This window comes from Amblyomma americanum, chromosome 8, assembly GCF_052857255.1.
Source record: "Amblyomma americanum isolate KBUSLIRL-KWMA chromosome 8, ASM5285725v1, whole genome shotgun sequence".
In the NCBI taxonomy this organism is placed as follows: Eukaryota; Metazoa; Arthropoda; class Arachnida; order Ixodida; family Ixodidae; genus Amblyomma; species Amblyomma americanum.
This window is the reverse complement of record NC_135504.1, coordinates 126776750-126799763: the sequence shown is the minus strand read 5'-3', so window position 1 is coordinate 126799763 and position 23014 is coordinate 126776750. Positions and strand designations below refer to the sequence as shown.

At 49.7% G+C, this 23014-nt stretch overlaps 1 long non-coding RNA gene and 2 pseudogenes across 1 annotated transcript; 1 reads left to right on the top strand and 2 right to left on the bottom strand.

Annotated features, from left to right (window-relative positions):
- Window positions 1–990: 990 nt before the first annotated feature.
- On the bottom strand, window positions 991–2398 carry LOC144100689 (uncharacterized). Its single transcript, XR_013307801.1, has 3 exons — window positions 2260–2398; window positions 1986–2176; window positions 991–1359 (listed from the first exon to the last, which is right to left on the bottom strand). It is a non-coding gene; the product is annotated as an uncharacterized LOC144100689 (long non-coding RNA).
- A 9013-nt stretch (window positions 2399–11411) lies between these two features.
- LOC144102752 (uncharacterized) lies at window positions 11412–14258 on the top strand (annotated as a pseudogene).
- A 4897-nt stretch (window positions 14259–19155) lies between these two features.
- On the bottom strand, window positions 19156–22032 carry LOC144102751 (uncharacterized; annotated as a pseudogene).
- Window positions 22033–23014: the final 982 nt, after the last annotated feature.

Here is a 23014-nt window from a genome sequence, read left to right as displayed (position 1 = left end):
TTTGCACGATACATTCCTTAAGTGATAACAAAGCCGTTTCCCTCGACTTTCCCCTTCGGAAGCCAAATTGAGCATCAGACAGGATTTGTTTTGCATTAAAAAAGTTCACTACACGGGAAAAGATTACTTTTTCCAAGCCCTTTGAAAAGACTGGAATCACAGATATTGGTCTATAATTGGACACTACATCTTTATCTCCCCCTTTAAACACAACTGTCACTCTTGCTTTCTTCATTTATTCCGGGTAAACTCCCGTTTCAATTAACAAATTGAAGATGTATGCAAGCACAGGTGCAATATATGATAGTACATATTTGACAGGTTTTATCTGAATATTGTCAACATCTAAGGCTTTGTCTCATTGGTGGGCTCAAGGAAAAGGCTTTCGAAAGGGCTACAAGATGAAGGAACTTCAGGTAGATGCATCATAGGTAAATGGGTGGTTAAAAAATTGCTGTTTAAATGGCCAGCAAGAGCTTGACCGGATAATTCAGAGCCCTTATAGATTATTCGTTGAGCTGGCGCATTTTTCGTATTGCGACGTAACAAGTTATCTACAACTTTCCACAGTGTCTGAATTTTTCATTCTAACATCAGAGAACAGTTTTTGATGATACACAGTCTTAGCACGCTTAAGCTCAGCATTTAGATTATTTCTTGTTTTTTTTTTAATAAGAGTTTCAAGAGAGCGATTATTTAAAAAGACATGGTACTTGTTTTTGCTCTTCATCATTCTTCTGAGCTCTGGCGTCATCCATGGTTCTCTTATTTGTTTAGACTGCTTAATGTTCTTTGTATATTTCTACAAAAACCTTGATAAACGCTGAATATGCATTATTTGAGTCCTATATAGAATAACTAGAACTCCCGCCCAAAACCATTTCAGCTTATCTGGGTACCTCTAACCTTTTTTATTTGCGTGTAACTCCAGCCCCTCTTCATCTTTGTTATTGTAGCCGCTATTGTTTCTCAAGTACCATCTTGATATTAGCAGTTCCTAATTCAAGCCTTCTGCAGGGTTTGAAGGACCTATTTAATTGGAAATGAGAACACGTGCACAGGGTGGAAAGCGTGTGATCTGCCAGGAAACACTGAGGCGGCCCCGAGAAGGGCCTTTATTAAGGTTGACAGCCGTTTTGTGCCTCTTCACTTGGCAGCGACGACACAGCGTGTGCGGTCCCCATGGTTTTGCCCCAGCTGTCGAAGCAATCCTCGGGCACGACCTTCGACATCTGATGTTTTTATTTAAAAAACACATGGACCAAAGTCGTGCTGTATGCAGTGCGATCGCCATGTGGTTCCACTGACGGCGAACAATCATCCACCTACCCCGGCTCTTTGGACAGATTCAGGAAACGACTGAAAAGAACAAAAGTAACGAGCAAACAAGTTAGAACGCAAAGAAACGAAGGCGCTCTGCGCTAATGCTGTAGCGAGGTCTAATATGTAAAATTTCTCGGCTGGCGTCGATTTCTACAAAGCGCGGGTAGTCGCTACGGAAATAAACAAAGGCGCACTGGAGCTGGGTAAGTCTGCAGCTACAAGCACGAGTTTTTTGTCTCCACCGCCGATTTCCACACCGCGCGATTGTCATAACTTTTCTTGGACTTGCTGTTGAAGCTGACAGCGATCATAAAAATTAAGGCCGCCGACTGTCGTGACAGAGGCTTGCCATTGAAAGGAACAAAGCCGTGCACTTTGTCAACCAGGCAGCGAGGCCTAGCGCGAGTTTTAGAGCCGACTTGGACAAAGCGCGAGACGGCGCGCGCTTCTAACGCTTGCCGACGCAAAGAAACAAAGTCGCGCTGCGCTGGGATAATGCTGTAGCCAGGTCTAATATGTAAATTTTCATGGCTGCCGTCGATTTCGACAAAGCGCGAGAAGTCTCTAAGGAATTAAACCAAGCTGCACTGCACTGGGTGAATGCTAGACACTTAGGCCAGGCGCGATTTCCACAATGCGCGAGTCGGAACTTCTGGACTTACCGTTACAGCTGATAGCGATCCTAAAGGGCAGATTGTAGTGGCAGAATTATCGTGGCCACTTTTACCCTGGACTTGCCACTGCAAAGGAACAAAGGCGCACTGGGGTCGATGCCCTGGCGTCTCGCCACGTGGTATCGGTCCGCGGCAAATAAGGACAGCATCGGCTCGCCAGAAGCATCCAGGAAACGATGCTGCAAAAAAAGTTACGTTACAAGCGACGCAATTTGGCGAGTTCTGCACGAGAAAACTTGCGAAAACGTTCTTCAACCCTTACCTCGTGATTGAGAACGTGCACGCCCAACAAGCGCTTCATCATGGCTGTCAGACGGCAGTTCAGATGGCGACGCCGGCGGTCCTCAAACCGCACCTTATGTGGGTCGTCGTAATGGAGTTGCAAAAATTTTGAACACCAGCACTACGTGCTCCTGCAGCAGGAAAACGAGGTCCTGGAATGCGCAAGGCATGTAGGTAAGCGGTACAGCACTTCATGAAGCGAAATTTGAGATGAAATGCGTACCTTTATGTCGCTGGCGATTTCTCGCGGGTCAGCGCCTTTTGGGGGTCGTCGCAATGTTGTGGAAGCAAGAACTGTACAGAAATTTCAGCTGGCTGCGCCGACGAGCGCACCACGCAAAAAAAGCCATACCTGGACAGCTCCCGAAACGCGCGCGTCACCGCCTACGCTCACGAAGAGAATGCCCGCAGACCACGCACGCCCAGCGGCCGGCCGGCCGGCCGGCCCTAGCGATTCCCTAGGCACTCTAGGGACAGGCCGAGAGAGGCGCGGCGACCCCACATCCGGTTGAGAACGAGGGCGAAGCGAAAAAACAGGTCCGTTCGATTCGCCTGCACTATGTGAACTGGTTCTCGCGGTGCTGCACTTCGCCATTCGTTTCAGCGGTGCAAGATGGCGCCGTTGCACGACACCATTCGTTTCAAAAAAGTGCAGACGTTGTGCAGGTCTAGTTCAGGAAAGTGCAGGAAAACTCTGCACCTCCTCAATGGTCTGTGCCGAAATGGTGCAGCTGCAGCCGCCATGGAAACAGACGACCGCTTGCGCGACAATGGCTTGCGCTTTGCGATAAACGGCGGATATACTCAAATTATTCCACTCGTCGATGATGACAGTGCCTCACACGGGCCCGCCGACTCTCATGGAACGTGAGTGGCAACCCGAGAAGGCGGCGACGGAAGTGGGGACGGCGGCCCTCGCCGGCACCTTGCGTCTCTCGACCATCGTGCTCTCTACGGACCCGTAACAAGCGTCTTTCCTTTCTACTAATAAAGTTATATTAGTACTCGAAGCCGATTATGTTAACTAAAAAGTAAACATGTGCATACAGCGCATGGTGCACATTGTTGCAACAACCGCTTAACATGCAAGTCGGCGCGCGCACACCTTGATCAGTCGTGTTCAGCAAAAGTACACACGTGCGTTTCGCTTAGCTGCCGCGAGGTTGCATCGAGGCTGATTCATGGCAACACTTCGCTGCAATGTGCTGTTTGAAAAATCTTCACGCGGTTCGGTATGTTGGAGGCCGTTGATTTGGGCGCCACGCTGCTGGCTGCAATTTGTTGGCGACGCCAAGGCTAGCAGACGACTAGGCCTGCACTCGACCATTCGTTTTGGAAGTAGGCAGCACTTGAACTGCTGGAACTGGCGCTGCACGCTTGCAGCACCGCCACGGCACCGCTGCGGAACTTTACAGAACTGGTGCAGGGAGTGCAGGCGAATCGAACGGACCTAACGTCACGCAGACACGCATCCCACCGACCAATCGGCGTTTCCAGCCCACCGACCCGCAAACGCTTCTATTGGATGACGCTCCTCTCAGGTGGCGCCACCGTTTGTCTCCCTTCGGTTGCCAGCCGTATCTCCGGTGCCAACCTGCCGGTAGCTCTGTGGCGCATACGGTAGGTTCCGTGGCCCGCAGGAACGACTACACTTGGCCCGCGATGTCACACACACCCGGAGTTGCACTGAAATCCCAGACCCTGTCGGGACTCCTGTACCGAATCCGCTTACCACATATGCGGACATTACAGCATATCTGCGCCTCAGTAGGCAGACGTCCGTTCCCACAGCCCGCCAAGGGCCTGGATAGAACATTGGAACGACACCTCAGAAGACTGCAGTCGGGGTCATTTCTAAGCCCAGCGATTCTAAAACACTCAGACCGAGTTTTTGGAGATACCGTAAGTTTTGTGAGATGTGTGCAGACGCGCATCACATGGTATGGGCCTGCCAGAAAAATCCAGAAATAAAAAGAGTAAATCAGCCAACGAGAGAGGGCTGGGAGGCAACCTTGTCCGACTGTTTGGACCTGGAGTCCCAGACGGCCTCTGCCTCAGAGAGCGCGGGCAGCGGCTACCGCCAAATGTGTCCCGGAATGAGGACCACCACCCAGGCAAGGGAGCGGAGAAAACCTCCACTCTCCTCTAAAGCCCGCCTCAGCGCATACACTAAAGTTTTACCACCACCCGTGACACCCCCGTAGGTGCCGCCTCTCTTTGGCCGTGTCGCCCCACTGCTTGGGCCCTTCGCCATCTTCCAGGCGCCGGCTGCCCGCCCCAAATCCCGACACGCCGTTCGGAGCTGTCTCTCATCCGTCGTGGCCTGAGCCACACGAACCACACACACAAGCACATACAAGCGGGCCTGCGCTTTCAAGGTTACTTTACCGCTTTAGAAAAAGTTGCATTTCTGTTGTTTACATGCTTAATTAAGGTTAGGTCAAGGTTATTCCAATGTTTCTTTTAATGTTTCAGGAACTTTAGCAAAACCAAATTGTAAGAACATGAACATTTAATTATTACCGTGGGCCGGAACGAAAAAATAACACTGTGTTGTAACGTTTCAGCTCAACGTCACATATATATAGGATGGCATAATAGTAAACTCGGCTACTAGCTTAAGGCAAACTGCCACAAGCGTGCCTGCAGGCTACAGGAGAAAGAAGTGGTTACAAACGAAAGGTCTGACATATGGACAGATGCAAATTCTAGCTAATCTGCAACCGATTCCATGATATTTTTAAATTCCCCGCCCTACACCATTGGCCGAAGTGACGCCACGCCCCGCGTTCACTCTTCGTTATTGGCTGAAGCTTGGGGCGTAAGTAGCGTACGTTTCAGCCAATGAGAAAGGCTGGGAAAAGGGGGGAGGGGGCCAGACAAAGGACAGAAAATAAAATAAACAGAAAATATAAAATGCACAATCCACAAAAGCATCCACAAGTTCAAAGGGAAAGCATTACAAAGCTTTGTTTAATAATTTATTGCGCATGCATTTTAATTATTCTCGCTATATCGGACACTTCGTGGAAAATTGTTTTTTTTGTGAAGTCAAGGTACAAAAAGAAAACATTTTCCTCAAAGTGTCTGATATAGCAATAGTAATTAAAATGCATGTGCAATAATTTATTAAAAAAGCTTTGTAATAGTATTCTAAAGTTGTCAGTCCCAAGTATGCTTGCTAGTGATGCAGGCAAATTATTCCAATCTCTGCTAGTTTCGGTAAGTGTTGTGCAGGATGTTAAGTTCTTGCCCTCCTGATGGGATGGCCGGTTCGGGCTGGTCGGTTGCTCGTCGCGAGCGGGGAATGGTGATGGCACGCCGGCCGATGATCGATACACGGCGGTTAGCAGTACGAAGGGATTAGCGGTCTTCGTCCGCTCGTCTGGCGACACGTTGCCGGTTGGGGTAGCAATTCCAACTTCTTGGCGAACAAACTGATTTATTGAAAACTAAACATTTTGACAGATTTACCTGTCTGGTTGGGTTTGAAGACTTAGTAAGCTGCACATCTCCAACCAAAAATGTTAACTTAGGGCCGTTGTACGATCGTTTCGGAGCGCCTTCCGCCTCGTCCGTTTCGCGAGCGGAGCTGGCGGATCCGCCTCGTTCGGCGAACGGATGGAAAGTTGGTGAACTTCAACTTTCTGGCGGACGAGCGCATCCGGCCGGGGACCGGATTGCAGCTATTGGCTGCTTTTCCCGTGACGTCAGTGACGTCCGAGCCCCTCCTCCCTCCGCCTCGGTTCTGCTCTGCCCCGGCCTGCCGGGGCAAGATGGCCATCCGTCGACTGAACTGGGGAGCGCGGCCTGGGCAGTGGCAGCGATGTCGCGAAGCATATCATATTGTACACATCTTGATATTACCAGTGTTCAGAGCGACTGCAAACTTCGCCGCGTTCAGCAGTGGCGAGCGATAGTTCCACTAGTTGAATTCTGTAATCATCTACGTTGACGGAGTTGACAGAGCGCCTCTTCAAACCGATGCAAACCTGTGCAGTGGCGGTGTCACGAAGTGTTTATTTCGAGCGGTTTTTAGTTTTTGCATGCGTTTGTAATTCCTGCTGCGGCTCTGCAAACCGACGCAAGACCTGTGCAATGGCGGTGTCACGAAGTGTTTATTTCGAGCTGTTTGTGGTTGTGGCAAGCGTTTTGAATTTCTGCTGCGAGTTATTTTCCTGTGCGTGCGCAAGTTTCACAGCATAGCGACAAGTGTCCGCGTAGTGAAAGTGATTATGGTCGGTGCGAGTGCTTTCCCGTCAAATCAGCGATATGTTCATCTGCGAAAAACTCGCGACGCCCGCCGTTTTCCGAATGTTGAAATGAACTTGGAGCTGTGCAGCTGGTCGCTTCCGTTGCGATGGCTGCAGTGATCGTGACCGAGGCGAGCCCACGACGTTGTTTCTGCTACATAGCAAACTGCTGCGTGTGCGACTTGACACGATCTTGGCTGCACGGCCGTCGCAGTGTTTTCTGCTGCGACAACAGCAGCGTCGCCAGTCTTGTGCGTCTTGGTGCACGATACAGTGGTACGTTTTATGATCATGGGTGCGCAGGTTGAGACAGTGTGCCAGCGGCATTATGTAGCCTGTGTGAAAAAAAATCGGTGCGCAGTGCAAATGTCAGTTCGGGGGCACCGTCATTTTGTATGTGTGTGTGTGTGTGTGCCACACGTCAAACAAAGGTACCAAAGTGAATTAAGCTGTCTCTATGCTTTTGTTGGAGGCCTGTTTGCCAACATGATTTTGTCAGTGCCGAGCAGTTGTTGAGCAGCAGCGCTTAATGCTATCAGCTGCATTAGTTTATTTGATGAGGCATTATCGAAGCCTTCAAGAGATGTAATCCATGCACATTTGCATGTTCATATGCTGCCTTCATTTGTTTGTGACTGCCTATGAACACGATTATTTGCCTGCAGGGTGATGATAACCCTGGTTGGCCTGCAAGAACTTGTGTCGGCAATGTAGTATGTTCCGGGATTTTCTTAGCCCTCCTCGCATTTTCCACGAGCAGAAATTTATTTGCTCATCAGTAAATTCATAATTGAACATTCCTCACTTATATAAGTTGCCTGCAACACTTATCCGATCCCATCTGTTTCATGGTCATGACAGCACTATTCCTGCACATGTTATCAAACAACAGTTACAAGGCTTTTTTAATGCCTTGAAATGTGCTATGCACTGTTGCGTGGCGGTTGGCTTTGCAATACCAGTCTGCACTCATTCCTGCGAGCCCTGCAGTATTGACGCAACTCTGGATCAGTTGAGGCTGACACCAGATATAAATTGAACCCATTTCTTTTTTGCTTGGATCGGCTGAAATGGTTGTGGTCATTAGCATTCACAGATTCTCCACTTTGCACTGGAACAAAGTTCTGTTTCTGCCTAACGTGCATGCCTGAAACCAGAGCATTGCATTTTTCGTCTCGTAGTGCGCAAAATCTCTACACAAGGATCGCTGACGAGAGCCGCCGACAAAAGCAAGAACTTCAACACGCACACCATGGCGATGCCGAAGCGCAGCCTACTAGGCCTAGGTGCAGGTCGCCGAGGAACGGAAAAAAGTACCACGTGACCACGAAAAGAGGTTATTATTTGGGGGGGGGGGGGGGGGTCGCTCGTACGGGAAGTAGGTAGGGAAGGGGGGGGGGGGGGAGCGCAGTGTGCAGGGATATCGGGGTTTGGAGAGGGGGGCGGGAAAGGAGGCAAGGGAGAAGGTAGTCGGGCGCATACCGATCTGCCCCTTGGGATGCGGGAGCCCGTTTCGGCGCGTGGAGCGATGCTGGCGGTGCGCTCGCGCCGGCTAGGTTGCCACCAGCCGGAGAAGGCTATTGGACAGACGGATATGCCCGGCGCGCCAATCGGCATGCTGGGACCATCTGCCTCGCTCGCAAGCGCCAAAGTGATCGTACAACACCTTTCCGCCTCACGTCCGCCTGGCGGCCGAAAACTGGCGGACCGCTCCCGAAGCGGACGAGGCGGAAGGCGCTCCGAAACGATCGTACAACGGCCCTTAAACCCAACGTTTCGAAGCCGACTCGGCTCCTTCATCAGGGGTGACTGAGGGCAGTAGCTAGCGTCTTTTAAGTATGGAGGGGGGGGGGGGGGGGGTGAACAAAAGGACAGCTGTGTCGCGCAAGGCGCTGGGGAGGGGGACGGGTTTTAGGCAGTTAGTCACGCTGGTGCACTGCAGGGACATGCTGAATGACGACTTTTTTTCGTTGCGTTGAAGAGCGAAGTCCTTGGGCATATACTGGGGGCAGGTTTCCTTTTGTGCGGTTGATCTTGTTCGGGGTGGTTTGGATATGCCAGGATTCCAGAAGGAGCCTCTTGTGGTAATTTGTTTCAGTTCCGAGGATGCGGGTCTCTTCAAAGTTGATTCTATGGTCGGAGTTCTCGGAATGTTCGGCTACTGGATTGCGCTCTCTTGCGAATTTGCGGACGTCGTTCTTATGTTGCCGAATTCTTTCTTTGAAATTTTTGGTTTCGCCGATGTAGCTTGCGTGGCAGTCGGCGCATGGAATTTGGTAGACAATGCCTTGGGCTCTTTCTCTCGGCGGCCGGTCTTTGGGAACAGGTAGGCAAAGCACAACAGTGTTCGTGGGCTTGTGCGCAACCTGGAGACCCGATTTTTTCAGGATTCGGGCGATGGTTTCGCTGACACCTTCGACATAAGGTAAAGTGACGTATTTTGGTGGTGGCGTTGGTCTTTGTGCGTTGATTTCTTGACGAATGTTGTGTTTTTGACGTCGAATGGTTTTTTGAATAAAGTCTTTTGGGTAGCCGTTCATGATGAGTTCTTTGAATATCGTGCGTTGTTCTTTTTTTTCTGTCAAATTCTGTGCTGCAGTGTGTCTCAATTCTTCTGAACAGCGTCTTCACCACTGATGCTTTATGGACTGTCGGGTGGTTCGAAGAGAAGTGGAGATACCGGCCTGAGTGGGTTGGTTTGCGGTATACGGAGAATTGAAGGGTATTGTCGTTTCGGGACACGAGGACGTCCAAAAACGGCAGGGAGTTTTCTTGTTCCACCTCTAGCGTGAACTGAATGTCAGGTTCTACGGAGTTTAAATGACGAAGGAAATTTTGAGACACATTTTTTGATGACAGCGAAGCAGTCGTCGACATACCTGAGGAAGATCTTTGGTTTCGGGTGGAATGACTTGAGGGCTCGCTGTTCGACGTTTATTAATTGATTTATTCAAGATGGGATCGACATAAAAAGGCAGGTGAGCAAACGGCAGTTTAAAAAGGGCAGTTAGAGCGCGTGTTCGCTGGCGCCGAACTTCGGAATCGGAAACATGGGACAGAAACGGATCTGGGGAAAGAGTGGAAGGTGGCGGATCGTCTGATGTATGAAGATGAGTCATAGCATCCGTTTGATTGTTATGTGGATCCTGGGCATGGCCGCGAATCCAGTGTATGCGCACAGGACATGGATACCTTGCGCAGAGCACATGAATTGATTGTGAAATCTGGAATGACCGTCGCACAGCCTTAAGCTGTTTAAGGGCGGCGTGGGAGTCGGTGTAAATGTGAACTGTATTGAATGTTTGAACGAGCGGAAGGGAAGCAATGGCATTATAAATGGCTTGAAGTTCCAATGCCAGGGGAGTGCAAGTATCCGTAGTATACGTCGCGCGAGAGTTGAGATGCGGATGAGATGGACTATACACAGCAGTAACTCCCCTCTCTGCAGAATGTGATGCATCCGTGAATAATATGCACCCTTCAGGCAGATACACTGCTGATACCGACGGGGAAACAGTGGGGCGATTGTCAGTGAGCTGGCAATATGACCACGTAGGAAGTGTCTTTAAACGATGAAGTTGGAGAGACTGTTTTAGAGCTCTATTTGCCACCCGTTGGTCGATGAGTTCACCGAGTGTATTAAGTTGGGCGAACTCCTGTAGCACAGGTATGGGTGTTGAACGAGGCAGATATGTTATGACGCGCATAGCCTCACGATTGATAGCTTCAATGAGTCCCACTGTCTGCGGATGAGACGTTGAAATTGTGCCTGATATACTATCCGTGGCTGAAGGATAGAGCGCACAAGCTGACGTGCATGCTGTATGAGCACGTGCGCCACTAGAGCGCATAGCTATGGGACGAATCAGACCTAGAGTAGCGTGAGCCGATTTACGGGTGGCTGTCAGCCACGGGGTGCCAGTCCCAGATGTATGGAGGAGAAGACCAAGAATACGAACAGTTTCTTCCTGAGGAATCAGAGAATTATGTACCGTAAAATTTGAAGGGGGAGCTTTCCGTAAGTCGGCTTTATTTCCAATGCGAATGAAACATGATTTAGTAGGAGAGAGTGTTAGACCCGGAGGTGGGAGGCGAGATGTCAATACATCCGGCGCGTGCTGAAGGACCGACTGATGAATAGCCGCATCTGGATGACAGCGCCACAAGGTTATATCATCGGCATACGCAAGCATGCGGATAGAAGAGATGGTCTCTAGGGCTCGAACGATAGGAATTAAAGCCGCATTAATTAATGTGGGGACGAGAACGGAGCCCTGCGGCACTCCTCTATTGGAAGTGAAGCTACCAAAGGGATTTCCGTGGACACGCACGCTGAAGGTTCGATTTGCTAAAAAGGCGTGAACGGAGAGGAGGAACCGGTGAGGGAGACCAAGAGTTTGAAGGGAGCCAAGAATGGCAGAGTGAAGGATGTTATCATATGCCTTTGTTATGTCTGTAGCGATTACGGTTCGTACAAGGTGACTCTGCGGAGAGTGGTCAAGCATGTCAGCAGCCAATGTAGCAAGGCCGTCCTCCGTTCCAATTTGTGGGCGGAAACCAATTGGGAATCTGGGTAACAATCATGGGATTCCAGCCACCACGACAAGCGTGCGGCTAGAATGTTTTCATAAAGCTTGCACATGGTAGGCGTAAGGGAACTTGGGCGAAGGGCCGAGAGAGACACTGGAGGCTGACCTGACTTTGGTATTGGTTGGACCATTTGCGGAAAAGTTTCTGCGCATGCGCGGCGACGGCGCAGCCAGCGCCCTCTATAGACGATTTGGTTTTGGTTGGAAAACACGAGCCGGCCGTGCAGTCCTACGCTGTAGTGCGGCGACTAATGTGAGCTCCTTGCCTCGCTTTTGCCGCGTGTATAAAAATGCCAGCCCACTGCGTGGCCGACGGTTGCACGAATTACTCCATTGAGAAAGGAAGCACGAAGTTCTACAGGTTCCCGTCCGCGAGGCTACGCGCCGAAACGAGAGCGGCGTGGATAACGGCTGTGAGAAGAAAGAATGCAGATGGCTCGCCATGGGAGCCGAACGAACATTCTCGGATCTGCAGCTCGCATTTTATAACAGGTACGGCACTTTTAAACGCTTTTGTATAGGTTTGTACGATTAGAAACAACGTTCAATGCAGGACGGCCGTCAAAATTCGAGAACCATCCTGACTTCGTTCCAAGTGTGTTCAACTACGTTAGGAGTCCCGGTGATGCTGCTGTGCTTCGTCATAGCCGATGGCTGAAACGACATAAAGGTAAGCGCTACTTTTTCTGTTGATTTCTCGCGGGGTCTAGAAGTACCAACGCAGAACTGGGGAGCACATGTATTGCACTGTTCGCGTCTCTTATTTTGTGGTCGCTTTCATCGTCAGTGGGATGAGTCTGTAAACGCTTGTCGTTGTGATTTGCAGTGGCTAGCGTAGTGAGGCCGTCACCTGTTGCGTGGTTTAGAGAACCCGAACGGCGAAAGCCGTGCAAATACCGCGTGTAGATTTATTACCCAGTCGATAAATATTGCCAATGATACCCGCGTTTATGAAGTGCTTTTAGATTACGAAGTTGGACATTTTCAAAATTGTGAACGCCAATGCAATGCCTTCATTGAAAATATTTTCACTGTATTTCTCTGACCTACAATATGTGGCTGCTGTAAATGTCTCACCCTCATTGCTTGTATTGAGCAGTATGTTTACTGCATAACCGCTGTTTCATGGTTGTAGGGGAACTTGAAACGCCAGCGCGTGCAGCAAAAAGACGTGTAGCTGCTCCTGATGATATGGCAGAGTTTCAGCAGCCTGCTAATGGTGAGCTTTCATTGCTTTGCAGACTGTAATGCTCTAAGCTTTTGCCGATATTGTTTTCTGAACACTGTAGCTACTTGTTGCACCTGGCCTTGCTTCTGCTGCAGTATACTCACATAGCACAGTCAATGTTATGCACGAAGGGTTTCTCCAGCTTCTGAGTGCCAGCTGTTGTTGTTTGCAGGGAATCATGACATGCACACAATAGCGGCACAGGATAACAGAGTAGATGAGGACTCAGTGTCACTACAGTTACCTGCAAATCGTGAGTTTGCACATGTTTGATCAGCCGTTGCTGTTCTTGTGGGTCTGTGCTGGACCGAGAAGCCACCCAGGTTTTTCCAGGTTCTGAGTGCTAGCCATTGTCTTGCTCGCAGAAAATCCTGACGTGGCCACAAGTTCTCGGGACGTCACAACGGCTCAGGAGGACGCAGTAGAGTTGCAGCAGCCTGAAAATGGTGAGTTTGCACGGGCTTTGCAGATTGAAATGCTTTTCTGAGCTTTTGCTCACACCATGGTGCGAACGCTGCGGCTGCTTGTTGCAGATGGCCTGCTTCTGCTGCGAGTAACTCATCAACTAGAGATTAATTATAGAGCTCTTTTGTTAGAGAGTGTGTTCTAGTGTGCTTGCAGAGGAAGCTCTAAAGTGCTTTATGTGCGCTCTTTTTTTTTGTGTGTGCTGCTTGCAGGTATCAAGGAGCACACCTGGCCAGATTGCTGTTGTAAAGTCTGCGCACTTAACAGGGTTGAAAGACTTGGAGCAGACAATAGGAGAGTCACAGAAGCTGATTCTCCGATTGCAGAATGAAAATGCGAAGCTCGAGATGCGGCTGGATGCAGCCATATAAAGTTTTCTCTCCTTGAGTATGCTTGACACTCCGAAGAAGTGCATGTATTATACTGGGCTGCCAAATGTCGAAGTTTTTCACACTTTACTAGAATACTTTGCACCGCGTGCTAGGGAAATGATGTACTGGGGCTCTGATAAGAAGCAGAAGGATGACCCCCGGGGCAATCTAAAACAAAGTTATTTGGGCAATGAGTTTTTGATGGTGTTAGTACGGCTCAGGACAGGTATGCAAGGCCAAGGACTGGCTCGGAATTTCCTGATATCTGAAAGTCAAGTTAGCCGCACTTTCTCCACGTGGATCAACTTTTTACAACGAGAACTTAGGCACCTGACAACCTTCCCAACTCGAGAAGATATAGGACCCCACCTACCTAACTCCTTCCACGATTTTCCCGACACTCGTCTTGTCCTTGATGCCACGGAGGTGAGAATACAGCGGCCCTCAGCAATGAATGCAAAACGCCAAACTTTCCCTACAAACACTACAACACCTATAAGGTGCTTATTGGCTGTACACCAGATGGGTACATCTCACATGTGTCGCGTCTATGGGGGGGGGGGGGGGGGGGTTCTAACTCCGATAAAGCTATTCTGGAAGCCAGTGGCGTTCTTGACAAGCTGGATGCAGATGACGCTATAATGGTGGACAAAGGCTTTACGTTCCCATACTTGCCACCAGGCATAAAAGTTTATCGGCCTCCATTTCGCGAGTCACACCAAAAACAGATGCCTGCAAAAGCAGTAGATGAAACTAGGCGCATTGCTTCTGCAAGAGTGCACGTTGAAAGAGCCATTTCAAGAGTCAAAGGATTTCATATATTATACAGGCCCTTTCCAATCTCAGTGATTGATATCGCTGAGCAGGTTTTGAAGTTTGCTGCCTCTTAAGCAATTTCAGGCTACCATTGATAAGAGAGACAGATTGATATGGGCACGAGTTGTCTGTTTGCTGAAGGAGGGCATTTTGAAATATGAAGGATATAATCGGCTAGAGCTGACAAAGGAACAAGGGAGGTTGAAGCCTCGGGCTGCTTACCAAAGTTTCGACATGACGACTTGCCTCCTCTTGTCGAAACGTTGGCAAGCACCCTGAAGATTTCCCCTCGGTTGTTGACCTTGCGAGTGTCAAGAAGCTTTCTGCCTGCCCTCTCTCTACCACTGATCTGACAAAGTTAGGGAACAATGCTTTGGTAGCTGCAGGTGATGCAACAATAGAAATTTGTCTGCTGTTGGAATGCAGCGTGCTTTCTGCCAGTTTGGCTGAAATTGATATAACCGGGGAAACCGTTACGGTTAAATTTTTTTCCAATCTACCTTGCATTTATACGCATACTGTAATCACCGTTGTGCTGCATGACGTTACGTTCGAGAACCCCTATGCTGTTGAAATTAATCTCAAGCTTTTTAATACATCTCGCAGCTATACGCCGCTTCAAACAACACATACCATACTTTCAGTCTTAAAATGTAATGTAACAAGCAGTCTACCTTTGCTACACTGTTCCCGACTATATTTGGAAACAAAAAAATTGTAGGACGCCTAAGCTTAGCCTTTAATTGTGGAATGCGACAGCATGTTGCAGCGCTGCCAGGGAATTACTTATGTATGCACCAGTGCACAAAGACTTTTCACGAAGTCAGACCACAACGCATTCACTACGTCCCCTTTTATTCAGTTCGAACCAATGAGCCTACGTAGTGTTCTGTGCGTGCTCGCCTCACACTCTGAAAGACCTGGATTCGATTCCTCGTATCTCCACAATTTCTTTTTTATTTGGAAGTTATCGTGTTGCAAACCTGACACCGGCTGTTAGTGCGACACGAGCTCCTTAACACTGCCGCATTAACCTGCCAGCTTTTTTCATCAAAACACGCATATAAAGTGCTCAAAACATTAAGTTTTGTTAATTATTTACAAAACTGCTGGTCTCCACTTAGACCAAAACATGTGGGGAGTCAGTACAGTAGGAAGTTCAGAATAATTAGATGCGTCACAAACATTGAAATAAAGTGAACTACCCAATATTTTACAGCTAGAATGTTAAGTGGAAGCCCACAAGGCCGATGGGACCCCCCCCCCCGCACCTGTTACTAGGAGCGATCATGCCCGGGGAAGGGGGGGAATCGAGGAATGTACGTCGAGGCGTGACGCCCGCGCTTAGGGTGAGAGCTGCGCATTCCACTGGGCTCGCGACAGCCCACGGGGCCAATGCCCCCCCCCCCCCCGCACCTGTTACCAGGAGCGATCATGCCCGGGGCGGGCCCTGGGCTCCGCCCACTAGTACGTATACGATGCATTTGCTTTGCTATTGGTCCAAATTGGGCGAGAGCTAGATTACTCAAGCTCCGCCCAATTATCGAAGGGGTTAAAACCCGCGGAAAACGACGACTTGGGAGGAGCGCGCCGAGTCTCAAGCTCGGCCGTTTTTAACAGCCTTTTTTAAATAGCCTTTCTTTACCAGCCTTTTCTTTAAACTGCCTTGTCATCACCACCTTGTATTTCAATCACGTCTTTAATAAATAAGTTTTGCTTTAAGAAGTTGGAACTGCTGCCCCAACCGGCAACGTGTCGCCGGACGAAGACCTGAAGTACTCTTCGTACTGCTAACTGCCGTTCCCATCGGTAGGAGGGCAGAGGAAAGTTTAACTGGTGCCGTGACCAGGATCGTCTGAGCGGCTTCCTGCAGAGCGGTTGGAGGCAGTACCTTCCTGAAGATTGACGGAGCACAAAATCTTGGGGAGAAGCCCCGGGGACCAAAGTCCAGGCGAGGCCTCGGAGGCAAGGCTGAGGGGCCAGTGAGGCGAGACCGACGGAGCGAAGCGCGGCGACTTCTTCGGCGCCTGCGGCTGGCGACTTCTGCGGCACCCGCGGCTGGCGACTTTGAAGGCCGGGACGACGTGAAGGGCCTGCTTCAAGCTACAGATTCCGGCCACCCTTCTGCGCCTCAGGACGTGACTTGCTGCTGCAACGAAACAAGTACCATGACCGACCGCCCGACAACGGAGTGAGTTTCCCCATTCTCACTTTACTTGCCTCGGGAGTGCTTGAGCCGCGGGGTTAGACTTAAACAAGGCACAATGGTCACAATAGGCTGGGTAGGTGGATACGACTACGAGTATGGCTCTGAGCGCGCAGAAATGTCAGAGGCCGAGCGGGCCATGGAAAAGGAGCGAGGCGACACTATTATCCAAGAGCTCAAGCGCCAGTTAGCGGTAGCCGAAGAGAAGCTCCGGCAGGAGAGGAAGAGAATTGAGGAGGAGGAACGCTCACGGAGAGCGGCGCGTGTACCGCTGAAGACGGCACAGACACAGTCATGCACTATCATCGCAAACGACGCTGATCAAACGCTGATCGATGCGGCGATTAAAGAGGATAGCGGCATTCATTCGGTGCCTATTGAGGACAGTCAGGAGAAGAATCAGGTTCCTCCAGACGGTGCAGCGATCAGTAGAGTCGAGGAGCCGCACGTTGTGCAGTCAACCACGGGTGTTGACACACACCAACACCCCTTGATCCCTAGAGCGGAGGTGGGCTCTGCGCACGTGCGCGGGAAAAATTCGACCAGCGATCAGACCATGCAGGCCGAATATTGCGAAGCAGCCGAGCATGTGCATAGTAAGGCTAATGGCGCTGATGAGCGAAACGGCACGGACTGCCTTGCCGGACGGGTTGCCCAGTGTGACACGTTGTTGCCAGTAGAAGCGCCAGTAGGCCAGACAGCGTTTGGCGAAAGCGGCGTGTGCGTGCAAACAGCATGCGCATCATTCACAGCTGCGTTGGAGAAGCCAGCCCCACAGCTGGGTAGTCACGACTGTTTGGAGCCGGAAAACTCGTCTAACGCGGCGATAAGTTGGGCGGAAGATGAGTGGAGTCCCATCAGCGACGATGGTAAAATTGCTCCACACCCTGAGAGAAGCAAAGTTACAATGCCGCTTACAGCGGCGAACCGCGACCCATGCTGCGATCTCATTACGGGTCTGGGCAACTGGCGGGTCGCAAACCTAGAGGCCGGTGATGATGAATGCAATGAGCCGACCATGCCACATTCTAAAAGGCTCTCTCGATATGAGCATTTAGAGCCGTTCGCGGAAGCTTGCGCCCCATATGCGCAGACTGTCGGCGGCTCCACCGAGGTAGAAGATGAGCAATGCAACCGGAGAGCAGGACAAATGCCAGAATGGTGCACGCTGCATCAAGTAATCTCCAGTTTTATGCCATCGGGCCACGTGTTCGATCCTGGTGGATAAAGACAAACGCCTAAAGATCCCAGCCTTAACTCACTCTGCCGGGTGGCGATAGGTGTAAAGATGTACTTGTGGCTCGAGCACACAACGAGGCAGGGGGTGAGAGTGGGGGAACATGAGCACAAAAGACACTGAAGATGGTTGGACAGGCTCATGCCAGTGGGCTTATTCTGTCCTTTGCGAACTGTTTTCCTTTCTGAGGACATATAATCCATGTCTGGCGAATAGCGCCGCGTCACAATGTCTGTATTGCCCTCATTTGGATCGGGTTGCGGTGTATATGCATGAGAGCTGGAGTTATTGTATGTTTTCTGCATTCGGTATGCAGTTCCATGTTGTTGCGTGTGAATTTTTTGTAATGCTTTTATGAGAGGATTTCATTTCTGCTTGTCGTCCTGTACTTGAAATGTGTTAACTAAGAATTGTGCTTGCGTCCGCATGCCTGAAGGTATCTTCCCTAGCATGTTTTTTCTTTCAATTGTTAGTAGGATGCAGAAGGCTATTTTTTTTTGTGCTGGTATAGCGGCCAGTGGGGGCCCGGACCCTTTTGCTTTCGCGCATTTTGTATGTTGTTGAAGGCCGGATTTTTTTGTTGTGCTATTGTGGGCTTCGGTATGTTGTTTGTACAGCAAGTGTCCCTCCAACATTCTTGGTGGGGAGGTGTTAAGTGGAAGCCCACAAGGCCGATGGGACCCCCCCCCCCCCCCCCCCGCACCTGTTACCAGGAGCGATCATGCCCGGGGAAGGGGGGGAATCGAGGAATGTACGTCGAGGCGTGACGCCCGCGCTTAGGGTGAAAGGCGGCACTAATCCTTTCTGTCCCGACGCGTGGCAACCGGTGGATCGAATGCGCATGCAGCGAGCTGCGCATTCCACTGGGCTCGGGACAGCCCACGGGGACAATGCCCCCCCCCCCCCCCCCGCACCTGTTACCAGGAGCGATCATGCCCGGGGAGGGGGGGGGGGGGGGAATCGAGGAATGTACGTCGAGGCGTGACGCCCGCTTAGGGTGAGAGCTGCGCATTCCACTGGGCTCGCGACAGCCCACGGGGCCAATGCCCCCCCCCCCCCCCCCGCACCTGTTACCAGGAGCGATCATGCCCGGGGCGGGCCCTGGGCCCCGCCCACTAGTACATACGATGCATTTGCTTTGCTATTGGTCCAAATTGGGCGAGAGCTAGATTACTCAAGCTCCGCCCAATTATCGAAGGGGTTAAAACCCGCGGAAAACGACGACTTGGGAGGAGCGCGCCGAGTCTCAAGCTCGGCCGTTTTTAACAGCCTTTTTTAAATAGCCTTTCTTTACCAGCCTTTTCTTTAAACTGCCTTGTCATCACCACCTTGTATTTCAATCACGTCTTTAATAAATAAGTTTTGCTTTAAGAAGTTGGAACTGCTGCCCCAACCGGCAACGTGTCGCCGGACGAAGACCTGAAGTACTCTTCGTACTGCTAACTGCCGTTCCCATCGGTATGAGGGCAGAGGAAAGTTTAACTTAGAAGTTTCCAGGTTAGCAGAAAACGTAAAAAGGTCAGAACAGTTGAAAATGAAGGCTGGAGTGAAGGCTCGAGTTCGAAAAGTATGCTTGGACATACGCTTGTGCCACGATTTTGAGGAGACATTTTGACAGTTCTATATTGCAACTCTTGAGACTGAAAAATAAAAAAACACAAGATGATATTCTTGTGCTCTAGATGAGAATGATGATAGGTAGTCTGGTGTGCTAGTTTAATTTCTTTATTTTTATGCGCAGACCTCCAAGAGGTGTGCACACGTAACACCCCTGTCTGAATTTGCTGTGTGACACATACGTGCCGGACGTGTACAGCCGTCCAAGCCTTTTGACTCTCCTTGTCAGAATCTCTGGTATCAGTGCATGCTCGCTGAAGTGCAGGAGTCCTGGCAGTAGCTCCCGATTCCAGAATTCATTGAACTGTATTCTCTCTACATAGAGGTATGGCGGGTCTTCTGGCGTGTCTCCCTCGGTCCAGATGACAAGGTCGCACCAGTTATGGCCCGTAACTGCCATCTGGCCTTGAATTTGGTAAAAATAGGCATGGTCCCGCTTCAGCTCCACACCGTCTTCAGTTAGCCTGCAGCAGAAGTTTTTGTCTAGGCAGGCTTCTTCGCATGCCATACCTTTTTTGGAGAAGGGGCATTTAACCTCAAGTACGCCTTCTCCATCTAAAACAACAATCCTGTCTGGTGAGGCAGCTATGAAGGGGTACTGGTTATGGACATGAAGGCCAGTTTCCTGCACTGCTACACTCAAATCTTTAGCGTGCTGCAGCTTTACATAGGCTTCTACAGCATCTGCCTCGTGCTCTCTGCCATATGCAATCGCTTCAGACGTGGCTCTATTACAAGGGTACAGTAGTCCCTTTAGTAAACCATCTGGCTTGGTACAACGGCAGATCCTTTTAAAGAGTGATGCTGTTAGCCAGCCAACCCGAGCTGCATGCCACTTCTTGTTGGCAGCTTGGCCGACCGTTTCTTCGCATATATCATGCCTCTCTTCTCGGCTTAGTGGCTTGAGTGTCTTCATATATGACTGCACCTCAGTCGCTGAAGGCTCGCTCCAGAGGTCGTCGCTGTCTTCTATAGCCTTTTTGTTGCATGGTGGCCTTGTCTTGGCTTTATCGGTGGGACGCAAGTACCGGAGCGCTTGCAGGTCTGGACAGGCGGATGCTAGTTTTTTTCTGAGTGACTCAATGTCGTGGGGAGTAGGGAGTGGTGTAATGGGGCAGGGGTCATAATCGCGCTTCCGCTTCCCACGTGGAGGCTTGTTGACACAGTACTTTTGGAATTTGATTTCGACCAAGGGCTTCCTTGGAGCTCCCTTTTTTGCTGCAAATGAAGGAAAAATAGGCTGCTTCAGTTGTGCAACCAAATTAATTATAAACATGGCTGTTCAATACATGAGAAACTTGAGTTTATTGTGTCCGCTGTTTTTTATTGAGTAAACAATGTAACACTGTTGAATAAATTGCCATGACTGTATAAATAATCATGCAACTGTGCAGTTGTACATTTTGTGAAGGAAACAATGACATGTGAACTCATGAAACAATGTGCTTTGTAGCAGTGGTCTATTGGTTTCAGCATCCACCTTATATACGGAACACCTTGGGGTTCAATCTCCGATGTTGCCATTCGTGCATGAATGAGACCAAGTTACCCCCCCCCCTTTTCTGGTGCTTAGTTTCTCCGAGGTGAAATGCATCTAAAACTGGTCTTCGACCCTACATTGAGTTAACCAGTTTATGTGCACAGTTCAGCCAAGCTGCCCTTGTGCCATTGATATTTATCGTGATCATAATATGCATGCACTAAGAATTTTATAGCTACGAACCTAGTTGAAACACAAGGCTCTTAGTGTACAGCAAGAACGGCAACGTAGCATTATTGGAGATGTGAGTAGGTGCAATGGGTGCTATACCTTCAGCAGGGACTATCCACTTGCAAAGTACACCCGTGCAAGACGGTGCATCTTCTCCCCTCTCACCAGCACTGAACAGCAGCCCTGCCACATGTTGGCAGGTCTCGCTGAGTCTACAAGAGCAAATAAACGCAATATTCACTGTTGCGCACAAAATCTCAGGCCAGCCATGTAACTGCAACGCGTTTCTATCTAAATTAAGCACGCGTTTTGCAACACCGAGACTTGCACGTAATAAATGCCGCGACAAGATACAAGGCGCAAAAGACGAAGCCGTTGATGAGGCCAGTAATGCGCGCATCCAGCATGTTTCGAAACTGGTGCTCCTGCTATATTTCGTGCTTGCTGCCAAGTGCACACAGCGCGGTCGTTCCAGAAGAGTTTTGCCATCAACGCACGCGCGTATTGGGTAAACATCGCATGAGATATACTAGTATGAACACTGACCATAGATGCTACAATGTCAAGCTCTGCTATCTGAACCGCGGGAGCACGGTAGAGCGCAACGGCGCAACCTCGCGTACATCCGCGCATTCTCTCCTGCGGCCCGTTAGCGCGCAACGGGCAGTATCAGCACGAGCAGTATACGAGATAGTACAACGGGTCGTTTACTAACCAGTAAAGTGTGCCCAGCGGCAAAAGGTGCTGTACGAAGTTAGCAATAACTCCTGCCTTATAAATAAAGCGTAAACATAAACATCTGTGCGCGTTAGAACTGCACCCCATTATACTGTTAAACTCGCTCGCGCATAGGCGCACATTCATGCACATTTTCATTTAGTCATTCGGCGTTCCGCACTAGAGAGACACACGTTTATAAACAAAATATCTCACCCAGCAACACAATCGCAGTGCGCTCCAACGATGTGGCCCGTACCAACGACGAACCATGCCGTTGTCACGTAAACACCGGTCTTCATAGAAAGTGCGCACGCCGCTCTCATCAGACCTAGTTCATCGTCAGCTGTTTCAAGGTTGACCTTCAAGTTTTTTTACGTAACCTTCCTCCTTGAAGGACCAGCCGCGGTGAGCCTGGCGAACAGTTGAGGTAGCGGAGTGCAGGTACTGCCACACGTGCTCGTTTCTCACGCTACAACGCGAAAAATCTTCGCTCCACCCCGTTTCTTGAAACGGAAATGGGATGTTTTCCTCTTCTATCATCGTCTTTGGCTGGCAAACGCACGTTTCCGGCAAATAAACGGCACTAAAACAACAAAACAAGTGCACGCCTACTGCCGAACGCTGCCTCTCACATGCTCGCTCAAAGAACCCCCTTTCCAACCAAAAGTGCCGGTGGAGCTTCCCCGTTTGCACGACAGGGGGCGCACATCCAGGGAACACAGATATTCCAAGAAGAGGGGGGAACCAAAACCCGAAGTAGACAGAAAATGGGATACCTTCATAAAGTGTAGAAGGGACGCATCCTATTTGATTAATGAGAAAATTAGAAGAAAGGGTGCCCAATGGATGTCAAAAGTAAATAAAAAGGATAGAAAAGCAGCCCAAAAATTCTGGAAACATCTAACTGCAATGAGTAATAAAACTAGGCTAGAACAAAGGTTTATTGTTACAGATGAGGGTATTCGACTAGAAGGGGATGAAGCAATAAAACACATAGGAACAAGGATGACGGAAAAATTTTCAGCAAAGCACGTGGTACATAATTTATCGAAGGAGGATAGACAGGTTACAGCAATAGCTTCACTTGAGCAAGGAGAGTGGGAAAGGGCAGAGAAGAAGGTTCCTAGTGGCACATCAACAGGACCAGATGGTATCCCGATTATGATGATAAAAGAGTTAGGACCAAAATCCAAGCAAACATTAATACAGGTAGTGAACAAAATGATAGTGGATGAGAAAGTTCCCGATGAATGGCGATTAAGTAGAATGAACATGATATATAAGGGAAAGGGGGACAAAGCAGACGTAAGTAACTATCGCCCCGTAACAGTGACATCTGTGGTTTACAGGGTGGTGATGCAAATTTTAAAGGATAGACTGCAGGCTTGGGTGGAGAACGAGGGGGTGTTAGGGGAACTACAGAATGGGTTCCGGAAACAAAGGAGGTTGGAGGACAATCTATTTTCATTGACACAGTGTATAGAAATTGCGGAAAAGGAACATAGGCCCTTATTGCTAGCAT